Source organism: Chiloscyllium punctatum, chromosome 47 (assembly GCF_047496795.1).
Source record: "Chiloscyllium punctatum isolate Juve2018m chromosome 47, sChiPun1.3, whole genome shotgun sequence".
NCBI lineage: Eukaryota > Metazoa > Chordata > Chondrichthyes > Orectolobiformes > Hemiscylliidae > Chiloscyllium > Chiloscyllium punctatum.
The window spans coordinates 50,873,834-50,890,760 of NC_092785.1; the positions used below are offsets into that span (position 1 = coordinate 50,873,834).

At 48.8% G+C, this 16,927-nt stretch overlaps 1 long non-coding RNA gene across 2 annotated transcripts in view; it reads right to left on the reverse strand.

The window, feature by feature from the left end:
- LOC140468626 (uncharacterized) overlaps positions 1 to 14,988 on the reverse strand; it is a 124,214-nt gene extending 109,226 nt beyond the window's left edge. For both annotated transcript variants that reach the window (XR_011955731.1, XR_011955730.1), the window contains exons 1-2: positions 14,019 to 14,988; positions 11,294 to 11,416 (exon numbers count right to left, since the gene is read on the reverse strand). This is a non-coding gene — a long non-coding RNA (uncharacterized lncRNA). The remainder of the gene's footprint in view (positions 1 to 11,293; positions 11,417 to 14,018) is intronic.
- Positions 14,989 to 16,927: the final 1,939 nt, after the last annotated feature.

Below are 16,927 nucleotides of genomic sequence, written 5' to 3' on the forward strand. Positions count from 1 at the left end.
ACATACTCTGGGATTCCCTCTCACACACAGGGACTCGCTGGAATTCCCTCTCTCACACACAATCTGGGATTCCCTCTCTCAGACACCCTCTGGGATTCCCACTCTCACACACACTCTGGGACCCTCTGGGATCCCCTCTCTCTCTCACACACAATCTGGGACACTCACAGACACACTCTGGGACACTGTGATTCTCTTACACACACTGGAATTCTCTCGCATACTCTGGCACACTCAGGGAATCTCTCTTACATTTGGGATTCCCTTACACACCATAGGCTTCTGGGACTCTCTCACTTACTCTGGGACTCTCTCTTACTCACTGTGGGATTTCCTTACACACTCTGGGATTCCCTCTCTCACACACACTCTGGGACTCTCTGGGATTCCCACTCTCACACACACTCTGGGACTCTCTGGGATTCCCACTCTCACACACACTCTGGGGTTTCCTCTCTCACACACACTCTGGGATTACATCTTTCTCACACACTCTGGGATTCCATCTCTTACACACACTCGGCAAAGTCTCACACACACTCTGGGATTCTCTCATACACACTCTGGGACTCTCTGGGATTCCCTCTCTAACACACACTCTGGGAAACTTGCATGCATACTTTGGGATTCTCTCATTCATACTCTGGGATTCCCTCTCTCTCACACACTCTGGGACCCGCTCACACACACATTCTGGGACTCTCTGGGATTCCCTCTCTCTCTCACACACTCTCTGGGATTCCCTCTCTCACACACTCGCTGAGATTGCCTCTCTCACACACTCGCTGGGACTCTCTAGGATTCCCCCTCTCACAACATCTGGGATTCCCTCTGTCACACACACTCTGGGAAACACACACACACACACACACTGGGATTCCCTCTATCACAAACTCTGGGATTGGCTCTCTCTCTTACACTCTGGGACACGCTGGGATTCCCACTCACACACACACACGCTGGGATTCCCACTCACACATACACACACGCTGGGATTCCCACTCACACACACACTGGGATTCCCACACACACACACACTGGGATTCCCACTCTCTCACACACACACACACACACACACACACACACACACGCTGGGATTCCCACTCTCACACACACACACACACACACACACACACACACGCTGGGATTCCCACTCACACACATACACACACGCTGGGATTCCCACTCACACACACACACACACGCTGGGATTCCCACTCACACACACACACACACACGCTGGGATTCCCACTCACACACACACACACACACACTGGGATTCCCACTCACACACACACACACGCTGGGATTCCCACTCACACACACACACACACACACACACACACACACACACACGCTGGGATTCCCACTCTCACACACACACACTGGGATTCCCACTCTCACACACACACACACACACACACACACACACACGCTGGGATTCCCACTCACACACACTGGGATTCCCACTCACACACACTGGGATTCCCACTCACACACACACTGGGATTCCCACTCACACACACACTGGGATTCCCACTCACACACACACTGGGATTCCCACTCACACACACACACACGCTGGGATTCCCACTCTCACACACACACACACACACACACACACACACACACACACACACACACACACACACACACGCTGGGATTCCCACTCTCTCACACACACACACACTGGGATTCCCACTCTCACACACACACACACACTGGGATTCCCACTCTCTCACACACACACACACACACACACACACACACACTGGGATTCCCACTCACACACACTGGGATTCCCACTCACACACACTGGGATTCCCACTCACACACACACACACACACACACACACACACACCCTGGGATTCCCACTCACACACACCCTGGGATTCCCACTCACACACACCCTGGGATTCCCACTCACACACACACACACGCTGGGATTCCCACTCACACACACACACACGCACATGCTGGGATTCCCACTCTCACACACACACACACTGGGATTCGCACTCACACACACACGCTGGGATTCCCACTCTCTCTCACACACACACACACACACACACACACACACACACACACGCTGGGATTCCCACTCACACACACGCTGGGATTCCCACTCTCTCACACACACACACACACACACACACACACACACCCTGGGATTGCCACTCACACACACACTGGGATTCCCACTCACACACACACACACACGCTGGGATTCCCACTCACACACACACACACGCTGGGATTCCCACTCACACACACACACACACGCTGGGATTCCCACTCACACACACACATCTGGGATTCCCTCTCTCTCACACACTCTGGGACTCTCTCGGATTCTCTCTCTCTCACACACACTCTTGGATTCCCTCTATCACACACTCTCGGTGACTCTCTGGGATTCCCTCTCACACACACACACACACTCAGATTCTCGCACACAAACACACTCTGGGATTCTCTGGGATGCCCTCTCTCACGCACACTCTGGGATTCTCTCACACACACTCTGGGATTTCCTCTCTCACACACACTCTGGGATTCTCTGATACACACTCTGGGACTCTCTGGGATTCCTTCTCTCCCACACACTCGGGGACTCCCTCTCACATACTCTGGGGCTCGCTGGGATTGGCTCTCCCTCTCACATACTCTGGGGCTCACTGGGATTGGCTCTCCCTCTCACATACTCTGGGGCGCGCTGGGATTGGCTCTCCCTCTCACATACTCTGGGGCGTGCTGGGATTGGCTCTCTCTCTTACACACTGGGGCGCGCTGGGACTCCCACGCTCTCACGCGCGCTGGGACTCCCACGCTCTCACGCGCGCTGGGACTCCCTCAGATTTTCTCTCTCCCTCGGATTCATACACTCTTGGATTCCCTCTATCACACACTCTCTGGGACTCCCTCTCTCACACACACACACACACACCCTGGGCCTCCCTCTCACACACATACTCGTGGATTCCATCTCTCACACACACTCTGGAACTCTCTGGGATTCTCTCACACACACACACTCTGGGATTCTCTCACACACACACACTCTGGGACTCTCTGGGATGCCCTCTCTCACACACACTCTGGGATTCTCTCTCTCATAAACACTCTGTGCAACTCGCACACACTCTGGGATTCGACTCTCACACACACTCTGGGGTTCTCTCACACACACACTCTGGGACTCTCTGGGACTCCATCTCTCTCACACACTAGTGGAAACCCGCACACACTCTGGGATTCCCTCTCTCAACACTCACTCTGGCATTCCCTCTCACATACACACTCTGGGAAACTCGCACGCATACTTTGGGATTCTCTCATTCATACTCTGGTATTCACTCTCTCTCACACACTCTGGGACTCTCTGGGATTCCAAGTCTGACACACGCGCTGGGATTCCCTCTCTCAACACACGCTCTGGGAAACTCGCACGCATACTCTGGAATTCCGTCCCACTCACACACACTCTGGGATTGGCTCTCTCTCACACACTCTGGGAAACACACACACACACACACACTCTGGGATTCTCTCACACACACGAATGGCGTTGCACGGGGTTGGGGGGGAACCGCGTTGCACGGGGTTGGGGGGGAACCGCGTTGCACGGGGTTGGGGGGGAACCCGCGTTGCACGGGGTTGGGGGGGAACCCGCGTTGCACGGGGTTGGAGGAATCGCGTTGCACGGGGTTGGAGGAATCGCGTTGCACGGGGTTGGGGGGACGGTGCTACATGGGGTGGGGAGGAACGGCGTTGCTCGGGGTTGGGGGGACGGTGTTGAATGGGTTTGGGGAACGGTTTTGGGAGGGAACGGTGTTGCACGGGGTTGGGGGAAAATGGCGTGGGACTGGTTTGGGGAGGGAACGGCATTGCACTGGGTGGGGGGACACGGTTGGGGGGACAGCTTTACTCTGGGTTAGGGGGAACGGTGTTGCACGGGGTTGGGGGGACGGGGTTGAGGGGAAACAGGTTTGGGTTGGGGACGGCATTGCACGGGTTGGGGGACGGCGTTGCACGAGGTTGAGGGAACACAGTTGGGGGAGGGGCATTGCACAGGGTTGGGGACGGGGTTGAGTGGGGTTGCACGGGGTTGTGGGAATGGGTTTGGGCAGGAACGGCGTTGCACGGGGTTGGACTGGTACGGGGTTGGGGGGAATGGGTTTGCACAGGGTTGGGGGACTGGCGTTGCACGGTGTTGGGGGAACGGGGTTGGGGGGAGTGTTGCACGGGGTTGGGGGGGGAAACGGGTTTAGGCGGGTACGGAGTTGGGGGAACGGGGTTGTGGCGAATGGCGTTACACGGGGTTGGGCGGGGACGTCGTTGCACGGGGTTGGGGGTACGGCGTTGTGGGGGCGGGGTTGGGGGGATGGTGTCAGATGTGGTTGATGGGAGCACCGTTGGACGCGGTTGGGAGTGGGTGGGGGGGACAGGAGCCCTCTGTAAATTGATGTACATCCCACCCAGCCCCTGAGAGCCCCCTGTACACATTGACACATTCCCCCCACCTCGGATCCCCCTGGAAACACTGACACATTCCTCTGGTGTATTAATCCGTTCCTGAAAGTTTGTGTAAACATCCCCACAACCACGATCAATCAGCTTCTCTCAAGCTCCCACTCACAAATGAAAGCTATAGCCTCCTCTACAAATGGGTGAAATGAACAATCCAAATGATACCCTTCCATTCCCTACATCAAAGCAGCGACTACTCTTCAAGCTGACAATCTGGGCCTCCAATCAATCTCTCTGTTCTAGGAATTCACTGAGCAAATATTAAAGAAATATCCATTATGATCCTGACAGACCACCTTTCAGGGATCCAGCCTGAGGGAGAATGTGTATAGTGGGTATGTCCTGAATTGTCCCAATGGCTGGAAGTGTTTCTCCATCGAGATCCTCTGATTCAGAGTCCAGAAACTGGGGTGTGTGGAAGGACAGGACTGTGTGAGCTAGTGTATACCACATCTGACTGTGTCAGTCACAAAAATAAATCTCTCGGTTTGAGTCCTGTCATGGTCAGTGAGGATCAGTAATGGACGTCTGATTCCCTGTCTGGGAGAAAATATTCCTGTTTTGCAAGATCAACATTTTAAATTGAATATTCCCACGTATCAGAACTACCTCCAGAGTCAGCGATGAACAACGGACCCTAATTTACACCCAGACATCAATGAGACATAGAAAAATAGTCCTTGCTGTTTCAATAGCACAATCACAGCGCCACAGTCAAGCAAATGAGAGGATTGTTTCTCCCAAAAAAACCTTTAGCAACACAGACAGACGATACCATTAAGCCCCAGGAGCCTGACTGCAGCTTAATAACATTTTTTGTTCTGATTAAAAGTTTGTAGGCAGCACGGTGGCACAGTGGTTAGCACTGCTGCCTCACAGTGCCAGAGACCCGGGTTCATTTCCCGCCTCAGGCGACTGACTGGGTGGAGTTTGCACATTCTCCCTGTGTCTGCATGGGTTTCCTCCAGGTGCTCAGGTTTCTTCCCACAGTCACAAAGATGTGCAGGTTAGCTGAATTGGCCATGCTGAATTAGCTGTCGTGTTAGATGTAGGAGAATGGGTCTGGGTGGGTTGCGCTTCGATGGGTCAGTGTGGACTTGTTGGGACGAAGGGCCTGTTTCCATACTGTAAATAATCTAATCTTATCAAATGGAAAACATTAACTCTGCTTCTCTCTCTCTACATTACCTGCCAGTCTGTTTCAAATTTTCAGCAGCCACAGCATTTGTGTTCATTTTAGTAGCATCATCGTTAACTTTTCAGAACTCACCCAGTTTCTGCAACATCTTTTGATCCACTTTGTATTGCAAACATTGCAAATTATTCTCTGGAATGTAGTCAGTGATTCCGTTCTTGAAGTGGAAATGATCACAGATTCCCGGGTGTTTGAGTGAAGTCATTTCTCCTTATCTCAGTCACTCAGGCTGCTCTCCATTTCGGAGACTGTGACCCATTGTTCTAGATTCCTATCAGCACAGACAGCTGCCAACATCAATCCTGCCAATCTCTTTGGTCATAATGTCCAGTTCAATGAAAACACCTCTTATCACATGCAGTACAGGATCTCTGAATCTCACCCACTTAGTCAACAATCTCCAGAACCAGGAATAAGCCGGTGCCCCTCTGTTACAAACACTCTGATGGCAATGTGTGCTTCCTTCAGTGAGGAAAACAAATTTGCAACCATCTGTGTCCGTCTGTCTGCCTGAGGTTCCAATAAGTGCATTGATGGAAATCACATTGGAAAACCAAATCCCTTTCCAGGTGTTCAAATCACTTCATGCAGAATTTACAGACAAAGGAAATCTGTGTTATCGGGAGCATAATCTTATTAGTGATAGTCTGTTGCACACAGCAACATGATCTTCTCACAAACACAAGCCATTGTTCTATGTTGAAATTGAAATGTGAAGCCAAAAACGTCATGTAAACAATCTGCTGCTTGTCACTTTAATAAATGAACTTGCTGATAAGATAATGCTCAAAGTGTTATAAAGTTGAAGGTGTGTACTGTATCTTTAAGAGGGAGAGAACACTCTTCTGAACTGAGAGCTTATAACTACCTGTGTACCGTATATGACTGGCCAGCAATCCCAGAGTGCACTGGGAAAGCAAACAAATGTAACATTTGACTGTGAAATATAGACCTGAGTTGGTTGCTGTTTTGACAATAATTCAAATTTAATCTATCAGTTTAAATTATACCCCAAGATTCCAAAACCCAATCGAATTTGTATTTATTGTTTTGCCAGCATCAAGCCAATGAGATGATCTGTTGGGGGCAAATAAAATGCAGACATTTTAAAAATTTGTCAGAGAGTAACTGCTGTCTGGGAGAGTTAACATCTTGCTCGCCAAGAAATTAGGAAAGTCTCTCAATCAAAGGGTACATTTTCATATGAAACATACTCAGAATAAAAGAAGACAACGGCCCAGGGAGATCCTCAGACAGACGAAGAAAGACACAAAAGACAAGAGCCGCTATGTAGTTTTGAAATTAAGTTGATGTAATTTTAATAAGTGTCTTATTGAAATAACATATTGTTATATAGCTGGAGGCAGATAATAAACAGTGAAGAGAAAAAGGGAGCTTAGATTTATGATTAGTTGTTTAATATTCACTTTTCAAGTTAAAAATAATTTGATGCTATTTTCTTTAAATAGTGGAATTTGTGAGTTTTCTGTCACTCAGACTTTAACAGATTACGTGGTGAGGTGAACTTTTCTGGGTGTTTGGTTTAATTAACAGAGGGGTTCACCGTCATGTTGTAACAAAAGAAACACAACAAAGTACAGCACAGGAACGGGCCCTTCAGCCCATAATGTTGTGCTGAATGTGACACCAAATTAAACTCATCCTTTCTGCCTATCTTTGTTCCACATCCTTGCATATCCACATGCTTACCCAAAAACCCCTTCAACACCCCTCTCATATCTGCCTCCTATACCATCCCTGGCAGCATGTTCCAGATTCCTACCACTCTCTGAGGAAAACATATTAGCCCTCACATCTCCTTTGAGCTCTCCCTCTTTCACCTTAAATGCATGTTCCATAGTAAAGATATTTCAGCTCTGGGTCGAACATTTTGACCGTTAACCCTGTGCATCTCATGACGCTGCGCTGATTGTCCCTAATTAGGCCATTCTTTCCCAAATGCGCATAAATCCTATCCATAAGAATTCTGTCCAAAGCTTCCCAACCACTGAGATGAGACTCACCGGGCTATAATTTCCTGGATTGTCCCTATTTCCCTTCTTGAAGAGAGGAACACCAGTCCTCTACGACCTTTCCAGTGGCTAGCGAGGACTCAAAAATCTTGGCCAGGGCCCCAAAAATCTCCTGTCTTGCCTCTCTCAATAACCTGGGGTAGTTACCATCTGGCCCTCGGGATTAATCCACGTTAATGCTCTTCAAGAAATCCAACGCTTTTTTCTCGACCTCAAAATTGCCTGAGCACATTAGCCTGCTCCACACAAATCTCAGTATCCTCTATATCCTTTTCCTGGGTGAATGCCGATACAAAGTAATTATTTAGGATCTCGCCCACTTCCAGTGACTTCAAGCACAAGTTCCTTCCTTTAGACTTGACTGGCCTGACCTTCTTCCTAGTTATGTGGAAGCTGTGGAAAGGGTTCAGAGGAGATTTACTGGGATATGGCCTGGTATGAAAGGAAGGTCTTACAAGGAAAGGCTGAGGGAATGGAGGCTGTTTTAGTTGGAGAGAAGGTGGTCGAGAGGTGCCTTAACTGAGATCTATAAGATAATCAGAGGGTTAGATCGGGTAGCTATCTTTTCCACGAATGGTGAAGGCTAACATGAGAGGACACAGCTTTAAACTGAGGGGGGATAGATTAAGGACAGATATTAGGGGTACTGTCTTCACTCAGAGAGCAGTAGGCACGTGGAACGCCTGCCTGCAACAGTAGTAGAATCACCGACGCAAAGGGCATTTAAATGGGCATTGGACATCCATATGGGTAATATTGGAAGGGTGTCGGTTAGATAGGCATCAGATTATTTTCACAGGTCGGTGCAACACTGAGGGGCCAAAAGGCCTGGACTGTGCTGTAACGATCCATGTTCATATCCTCTTGTGGGTAATTATCTCCAGACCGATTTGGGATTCACTTTAACCCTACTTGCGAAGGGCATGGCTCCTCCTTACTCTGCTCATTCCCTGTTTGTGTTCCTTTGAGCTTTTGTTTTAAACATTTCTCACATGCCATGCCAATTCTAGCTTCCCAAAATTTGCATAGGTTTGTTTTTTTCTCCCTTCTGACTAAATTCCCAGCCTCCCTCGTTATCCAAGGCGCCCTTACATTGCCAACCTTATTTCTCCTCCCTCCTGAAACATGCTGGTCATGAACTCCGATCAGAAAGCCTTTACTGAACTCCCACGTGCCCAATGTGGCATTGTCTGATGACAGCTGCTCCCAGTTAACACTGCCTAGCTCCTGTCTAATACTGACATCAGTTTCAATCCCATAATTTAGAAACATCCCTCAGGGTCCTGTCCGTATCCTTATTCGTAGCTACCTTAAAAAAAACTTAAGTTGTGATCACTGTTTCCAAAATGGTCTCCCACTAAAAGGTCAGTCACCTGGCCAGGCTCATTCTGAAACAATGAAACCCTGAAGTGTTGAGCAGCCAGTTCTGTGCTTCTCCCAACCAAATTTCTGGAATGGCCACAATATCGGATCTGAGTTTATCTACCTTAGCTACGTTGCTCCTTGTGTTGAAATTAACACACTTCAGCCCATTCGTACTATGGTGTTCATTTCTCTGTATTCCTTTTCTGATTGACTCGTTTACATCTTCCTTCTTTCCTTCCTTCCTCATCCCCAGCCCCCCAACGTGCTGCCCTGCTACTGTGGTTCTCATGCCCTTGCCATTCTAGTTTAAACCATCACATGTAGCTGGAGTGAGTCTCCCTGTGAGGATATCGGTTCCCCTCTAGTTCAGGTCACCCCTGCTCCAGAAGAGGTTCCAATGATCCAAGATCCTGAAACACCCACTGTACCAGCTCTTCAGCCATGCATTCATCTCTGCTATCTTTCAATTCCTTATCTCACAAGCACATGGGACTGGTGGTAACGCAGTGATTACTACCCTCAAGGTCCTGCTTTTCAATCGTTCCCTACTTCCTGTGCTTACTGCTCAGGATCTCATCCCTCTTTCTACCCGTGTCGTTGGTAGCAATGTGCACCATGACCTCTGGCCTCCCATTCTCCCAATTCAGAATTTCATGCAAATGCTCAGAAATGTCCTTGACCCAGGCACCAGGGATACAACACCCCAGCCTGGAGTCTCGGACGCAGCTACAGTAACACCTGTCTATGCCCCCAACTAGCGGCTCTCCTCCTATTTTCGCTCCCTTGGATTTTGCCCGACCTTGTTCTACAGCAGAGTCAGTTATAGAGTCATAGAGTCCTACAGCACAGAGAGAGGCCCTAGGAGCCAGACTGATCCCTGGCAACCATAATGTCCATCCATGGCAACCCCATTTCCCTGCCCATGCCCCATATCCTTCTAATCCTTTCCTACCCATGTATTTGTCCAAATGCCTCTTAAATGTTGTTAATGTACCTGCCTCAGCCACTTCCACTGACAGCTCATTCCGTATGAGAATCAGCATCTGTGTAAAAAAGTTGCTACTAACGTTCCCTTTTATTCTTTTCCCTCTAACCTTAAACTGCTGCCCTCTCGTCCTCAATTCTTCAACCCTGGGAAAAAGACTGAATGCATTCACCCTATCCATGCTTCTCATGATCATATACATTTCTATAAGATCGCCCTTATGTCTCCTATGCTCTGAAGAAAAATATTCCAGCTTGTCCAACCTCTCCCGATAACTCAGGCCATTGAGTTGTGGTGTTATAGACCTGGCTACCGCTATGCTACTCCCCTGAGAAGCTATCTCCAACAATACACCAGCTCTCTCTTCTTAAACATCCGCATCCAACCCCATCTTTATCCCCTGTATGATCCTCAGTGTGTCCTGCTGTTGCTCCAACCCGACCACGCGGACACCCACCTACCTGATGGAACCTGGATGTTTGGACTGGACAAGATCAGGGGTGTATTTAAACACAATGAATGGAATTCTGAAATAACATTTGTACTGAATGTAATGTAGAGCAGCGTGAAATGGAGGTGGATGACCTACGTGACTCGCTGTAAGGACACAGACAGTAGAATCTGAGGTGATCATGAATATATGGAGGTAGAATGTGGGAGACAAGCTGGGACTGTGTTGGGTAGTCATGGTCAGAGGGAACAAATGCTGGATGGAGGGTTTCAGCAGCTGATGGACTGACACTGAGGTGAGCTATCGGAAACTGAGCAAGTGACCACCATCTAATAGGACAGAGAAACTGATCCATCAGCCTGAAACTGACTGACCATGTGGCTGTCAGTGACTCCAACACAAGGGAATGGAAACAATGCTCAGAGCCTGTTTCTGTAACATTCAACACAACCAGGAATTGGAAAGTGAATAATGAGCTGAAAACAAGGCCACTGCTCTGTTAGAGTCAAAATCATTCAATGTTCAGTCACTGAATATTCTAACCTGCAGAAAGGAATTTCCCAGAATCACAGCAGAAGGGGAAAACAAGCTTGGCAGAGACAGAATGAAGCCACCGCCTGCATCAAAACAGCTCAGAACAAAGAGGCTGAATTCTCATCCAACTGACAAGCAATACAGATACTGTCAGAGTTACAGATCGAGTTCAGAATTATTCAGGAAACAGACTTACCAGATACACTGGTCGGTGGGGTGTGCCAAAGATCCATGAAGTAGCTTTGTGATGTGCCGTTTTTTCGGTGAGAAATGATTCTTTGTTTTCGCTATGAAGAGCGGACGTGTAGTTCACTGATCACTAGATTTACAGACAAAGGAAACCTGATCAAGGACTCACAGGTCAATTACACTGTTAGTGACAGTCCATCGCACACAACAATAGCCTGTTACACAGAGAACAGAACAGATTCTAGTTTAACAGAGACACTCTCACAATGAACATCTGCTGCTTTAATAAAAATGTTACCTGTTTGAAGAAAAGGAACATATCACCGATACAGCGAGACTTTTAAACTGCCCAATGTAACTGCGGAGATTTTAACCAATTCAGTGATCACTTTTTCTATGTACTTTGAAGCTATTTTGAGCAGGGTATGTATCGTGGGTCGGAGTGGACTTGCTGGACCAAGGGAAGGGATTCTATTCAATAAAATTGTCAACCTGTCCCACAGCAGGATGGGTAAGGCCCGAGGGGACTCTGTACCGGACAGGGGTTGTGTCCCACAGCAGGATGGGTAAGGCCCGAGGGGTCTCTGTACCGGACAGGGGTTGTGTCCCACAGCAGGATGGGCAAGGCCCGAGGGGACTCTGTACCGGACAGGGGTTGTGTCCCTCAGCAGGATGGGTAAGGCCCAAGGGTACTCTGTACCGGGGAGGGGTTGTGTCCCACAGCAGGATGGGTAAGGCCCGAGGGGTCTCTGTACCGGACAGGGGTTGTGTCCCACAGCAGGATGGGTAAGGCCCGAGGGGACTCTGTACCGGGAAATGGTCATGTCCCACAGCAGGATGGGCAAGGCCTTGGACAAGTCACAACCCGGGATGGGTAATGTCCGAGGGAAATCTGTGCCGGGGAGGCATTGTGTCCCACGTTAGGGTGGGTGAGGCCAGACGGGAATCTGTACAGGGGAGCGTGTCCCCCACAGCAGGATTGGTAAGGCCCGAGGGGAGTCTGTACTGGGGACTGGTTGTGTCCCACAGCAGGATAGGTAAGGCCCCAGGGGAGATTGCACCAGGGAGGGGTTGTGTCCCACAGCAGAATGGGTAAGACCTGAGGGGAGTCCAAACCGTAGAGGGGTTGTGTCTCACAGCAGGATGGGTAAGGCTTGAGGGGAGTCTGTACCGGGGAGTGGCTGTGTCCCGCAGCAGGATGGGTAAGACCCAAGGGGGGTCTGTACTGGGGAGGGGTTGTGTCCCATGGCAGGATGGTTAAGGCCCGAGGGGAGTCTGTACCGGGGAGGGGTTGTGTCCCATAGCAGGATGGGTCAGGCCCGAGGGGAGTCTGTACCGGGGAGGGATTGTGTCCCACAGCAGGATGGGTAAGGCCCAAGGGGACTCTGTACACATGTGGTTGTGTCCCTCAGCAGGATGGGTAAGGGGTCTGTGTCCCACAGCAGGATTGGTAAGGTCTGAGGTGAGTTGTACCGTGGAGGGGTTGTATCCCATGCAGGATGGGTAAGGCCCGAGGGCAGATTGCACCAGGGAGGGGTTGTACCCCACAGCAGGATGGTTAAGGCCAGTCAAGAGTCTGTACCAGGGAGAGGTTGTGCCTCACAGCAGGAAGGGTGAGGCCCAAGGGTACTCTGTACCAGGGAGGGTATGCGACCCAAAGCAGGACAGGTAAGGCTCAAGGGTAGACTGTACCGGGGAGGGGTTGTATCCCCCAGCCAGACGGTTAAGGCCCGAGAGGAGTCTGTACCTCAGAGGGGATGTGTCCCACAACAGAATGGGCAAGGCCCGAGGGGAGTCTGGACCGGGGAGGGGTTCGGACCCACAGCAGGATGGGTAAGGCTCGAGGGGAATCTGTACTGAGGAGGGGTTGTGTCCCACAGCAGGGTGGGTAATGTCCGAGGGGAGTCTATGTTGGGGAGGGGTTGTGTCCCACAGCAGAATGGGTAAGGCCTGAGGAGTGACTGAGAGCAAAGATTTACTTAGGGAGCTGAGGGGCAACATTTTCCACAAAGGACGGTTCATACACGGAATGGACTGCCAGTGGCGCATGGGAGAAACAAGAACAATTACAACATGGAAAAGACATTTGGGCAGGAACATGGAGGGGAGAAGGTTTGAAGGGCCATGGGCCAAACGCAGGGAAATGCAACTCATTCAGTTCTGGAAACCTGGTCAGCATTGATGACTTCAGCCAGAGAGTCATGCAGCACAGAAACAGACCCTAAGTCTTGGGTTATTGGGGGAGTGGACTATCGTGACAAGGCATGTTGTAAGACTGAAGTAAGTTAGAGAGATATGGATGGTCGTCTGGACTGGAGCAGGTTTCAAATGTGTGAAGTGATTGGTGAGAGGGGAGGAAAGTACAGAGATAGGAAATGTTTTTGGCATTAGAATGATTGAAGACACTGATCCACAAGACAAGCCATAGATACAGTGTGGGAGAGGGAACACAGAATGGAACATTCCCAGACAGCATTCCCACCCTCTCGTGGAAGGCCTGCTTTCCCCTCTTTTGTACTGATGCTCACTAAGACAGTACAGGCTTGGATTGATAACTGTGACACTCCCGATGTTGTCTTAGTACAAGAAAACTTGCAGTAAAGGCGGTGACTGAACCTGGGGTGTGTCTGTACTGTGCTCCCCCTCCAGCACTATAGCTATGTCATGTCCTGTTAGCTGATGTTTGGAGCCCTCTCATTGCTCTCTGTTCTGTGCACTGAGTGTGATCTTACCTCACTGCAGGATTTACTGAAGGCTCCAGATCTCCCTGCCCTGTGTCTCTCTGGCTGACAAACCATCTTCAATGAGAGATGGATGAGACACCCAGCAGCTGGGAAGTCTATTTGGTCAGGAACTTCCTGAGTACCTACAGACAGATAAGCAGAATGGGAAATTAGACTGATGCAGTGAGGGCTACACATGTCAAATGGCACTGAGTCCCACAGAAATCTGGAACATCCCAGTCTCCATCGTCTATCAGGAGTGGAGAAGTCTGTTTGCTCAGGATCTGGAGTAGCTGCAAGAGCGAGGCACATTGACAGAGGCAGCAATTAGACCCACACAGTGAGGGATACCACATGGAGAGATACTAAGTGATATCACCAGAGTGCAAGATCAAACAATTGTGCAGGAAGAAAGGGTTTTGATTCATGTTGCACTGGGATGGGCAACCTGTGAGCAGGCGAAGTGATGGTCTAGTGGCATTAAGTGAGACAATTTATCCAGAAACTCAGCAAATGTTCACTGGACACAGGTACAAATCCCGCCATTGCAAATGAGAAAATGAGAATTAAATGCTTCAAAAAGATGTAATTAAAAACCTGTGAGTATTAAACAATTGCTGATGTTAAGAAAAATCCACCGTGTGCATTCATGTCTTTAGTGAAGTGATCTAAGGTGGGTCTTTCCTCCGATTGTCCTGGACCCCGATAGCCCCGCCCTCCTGCTCATTGACCTTCTCAAGATGGCGGCTCTGAAGCCCGCGCTCCCTCTTCCCTCAAATAAATGGCGGCCGTGACCCTGGGCCGCTTTCCCGACAGAGACCATCATCTCCTTATCCGGGTCTGGAGGGTCTTTTTCGGATTTTTTTCACCTATATCCGCGTCTTGTGAATTCTCTCCGCTCCTTTCTCCCAGTGAGTCTCCCAGACGCCGCTCTCTGAAGCCGATCGTAGCCGCACCCGGAAAAAGCTGTTCCATGACTCGCCGTGTCCTGGTTAATGTGACACTGCGCATGCTCTTCATAGAAACCAAACTGCGCGTGCGTCGGAGGTTGTCAGTGAGTTCATAGAGAATATTCATATCTACACAGAATCACGGGGGAAATATTCGACATTAACAATTGCTCTGTCGAGTTACAGTCATTGAGATGGTTAATATGTAAATAGATTGTTCGGTCCAACTTAACCATACCAGCCAGGTATGTAAATTACCAATCGTTCTGGGAGTTTGAAAATAAGTTTGTTACTCAAGTTGTGTAAATCGATTGGAAATATGTTCATTGTCAGATTTACATCTGAACTATTTCTTTAAAATCTCACATTGGTTTATGAGAGGTGTTTAATTCTCCGCTATGCCGTGGCAATGATCAATCCTGCAAAGCAGTTTGCTTTCTGACCAATCCTGAAGCGTTCACTCCACAGAATGCATTGGCCCCTCTCCTCACTCACTCTGGTTGGAGGACCGGCCGCTGCTCGGTCCTCCAGTTCCGCCCCTTCCTTCCAAAGGCAGAGGTGATTCAGGTGCGACTCAGCAGTTAAGCAACAGAAACATTAAGGGACAAGGGAAGTTGGAGTCGATGCCTTGTGATGCAGGGAAAATATCCCGAATCTTGGACCGAGAGACCGGCGTTCAATTCACAGGTACTGCAGGTGTGTGTAAAAACAACTTTGAACAGGTTCATGAGGGAAAATAAGGGAAGTCAGGAACCGAGTAAAAACAATAGAAAACCCATACAATGTGGTGGTGCTCTCAATAGTCAGATGATTTTAGTCTTTACCAAGTGTTTCACGGTCCCAGTACAGTCTGTTCTACTCCTCCTTGTGCACATATACCACGATTGTGGGGTAAAGTGTTGTGGTGGGATATAAAGGTGCTTTTCTAGAACTCACTCGGTTTTGGAGTTGAAAATGGGTGAGAAAGAGTAGGGTTTTGTATGGAGTTACCTGTTCCCCTCCTGCTGCAGCATCTCATTATTGCCCTGACTCTACCTCGTACATGTTTGGTAGAGATCACTGTCATTTCATAAGTCCACAATACAAGATCCGTCACGCTGTTTCGGACAGCAGAAATCTCTTTTAGCACTATAGTCGTGACATGCATGAACCTGTTGCAGTGCTTCAAACTCCATGACAGACTCGGTCTGGAACCTCCTCTATCCTTAAGACTTTATGCACTGCTTGCACTTTTCCATTTCCCCTTTGCACGTTCCCTTTCCAACCCACCCCACCTGTATCATTCCACAGCTGGAGCTGTCAAGGGCAGAAGTCTGTGGAATAGCCTCCCTAACCTTCTCTATCTTCCTTTTAAGATGTATTTTAAAATCATTCTCTTTAATCAATGTTTTGATCATCCATGAAACACCTTAGGAGATTTGCCCTTGTGAAAGTTCCATACAATGCAAGTAGTTGTTGTTATTGCCATACATTAGGAGAAACAGGAATGATGCAGTCAAAATTCTAACAAGAAAGTCACTGATAGGTGCAATGTATAGGCCACCAAATAATTACATCACATTGGCATGGGCAATAAACAAACAAATAAATAACTAATGCCTGTACAAATGGTACAGCTATTATCGTCGATGATTTTAATCTACATGTAGATTGGTCAAACCAGCTCAGTCAAGGTAGCCTTGAGGAGTTCACTAAGTGTATTCATGATAGTTTTCTTGAACAGTATGAAATGGAACTGACAAGGGAGCAAGCTATCCAAGATCTGGCCCTGTGCAATGAGGCAGGAATAATTAATGACTTCAGAGTTAGCGATCCCCTGGGAAGAAGCGATCACTGTATGGTTGAATTAGAATACATATGGAGAGTGTGAAGATAAAATCTATTAACTGGGTCCTGTGCTTGAACACTGGGAACTACAATAGAATGAGAGAGAATCTGGATAAAGTAGACTGTAAACAAAAATTTTAT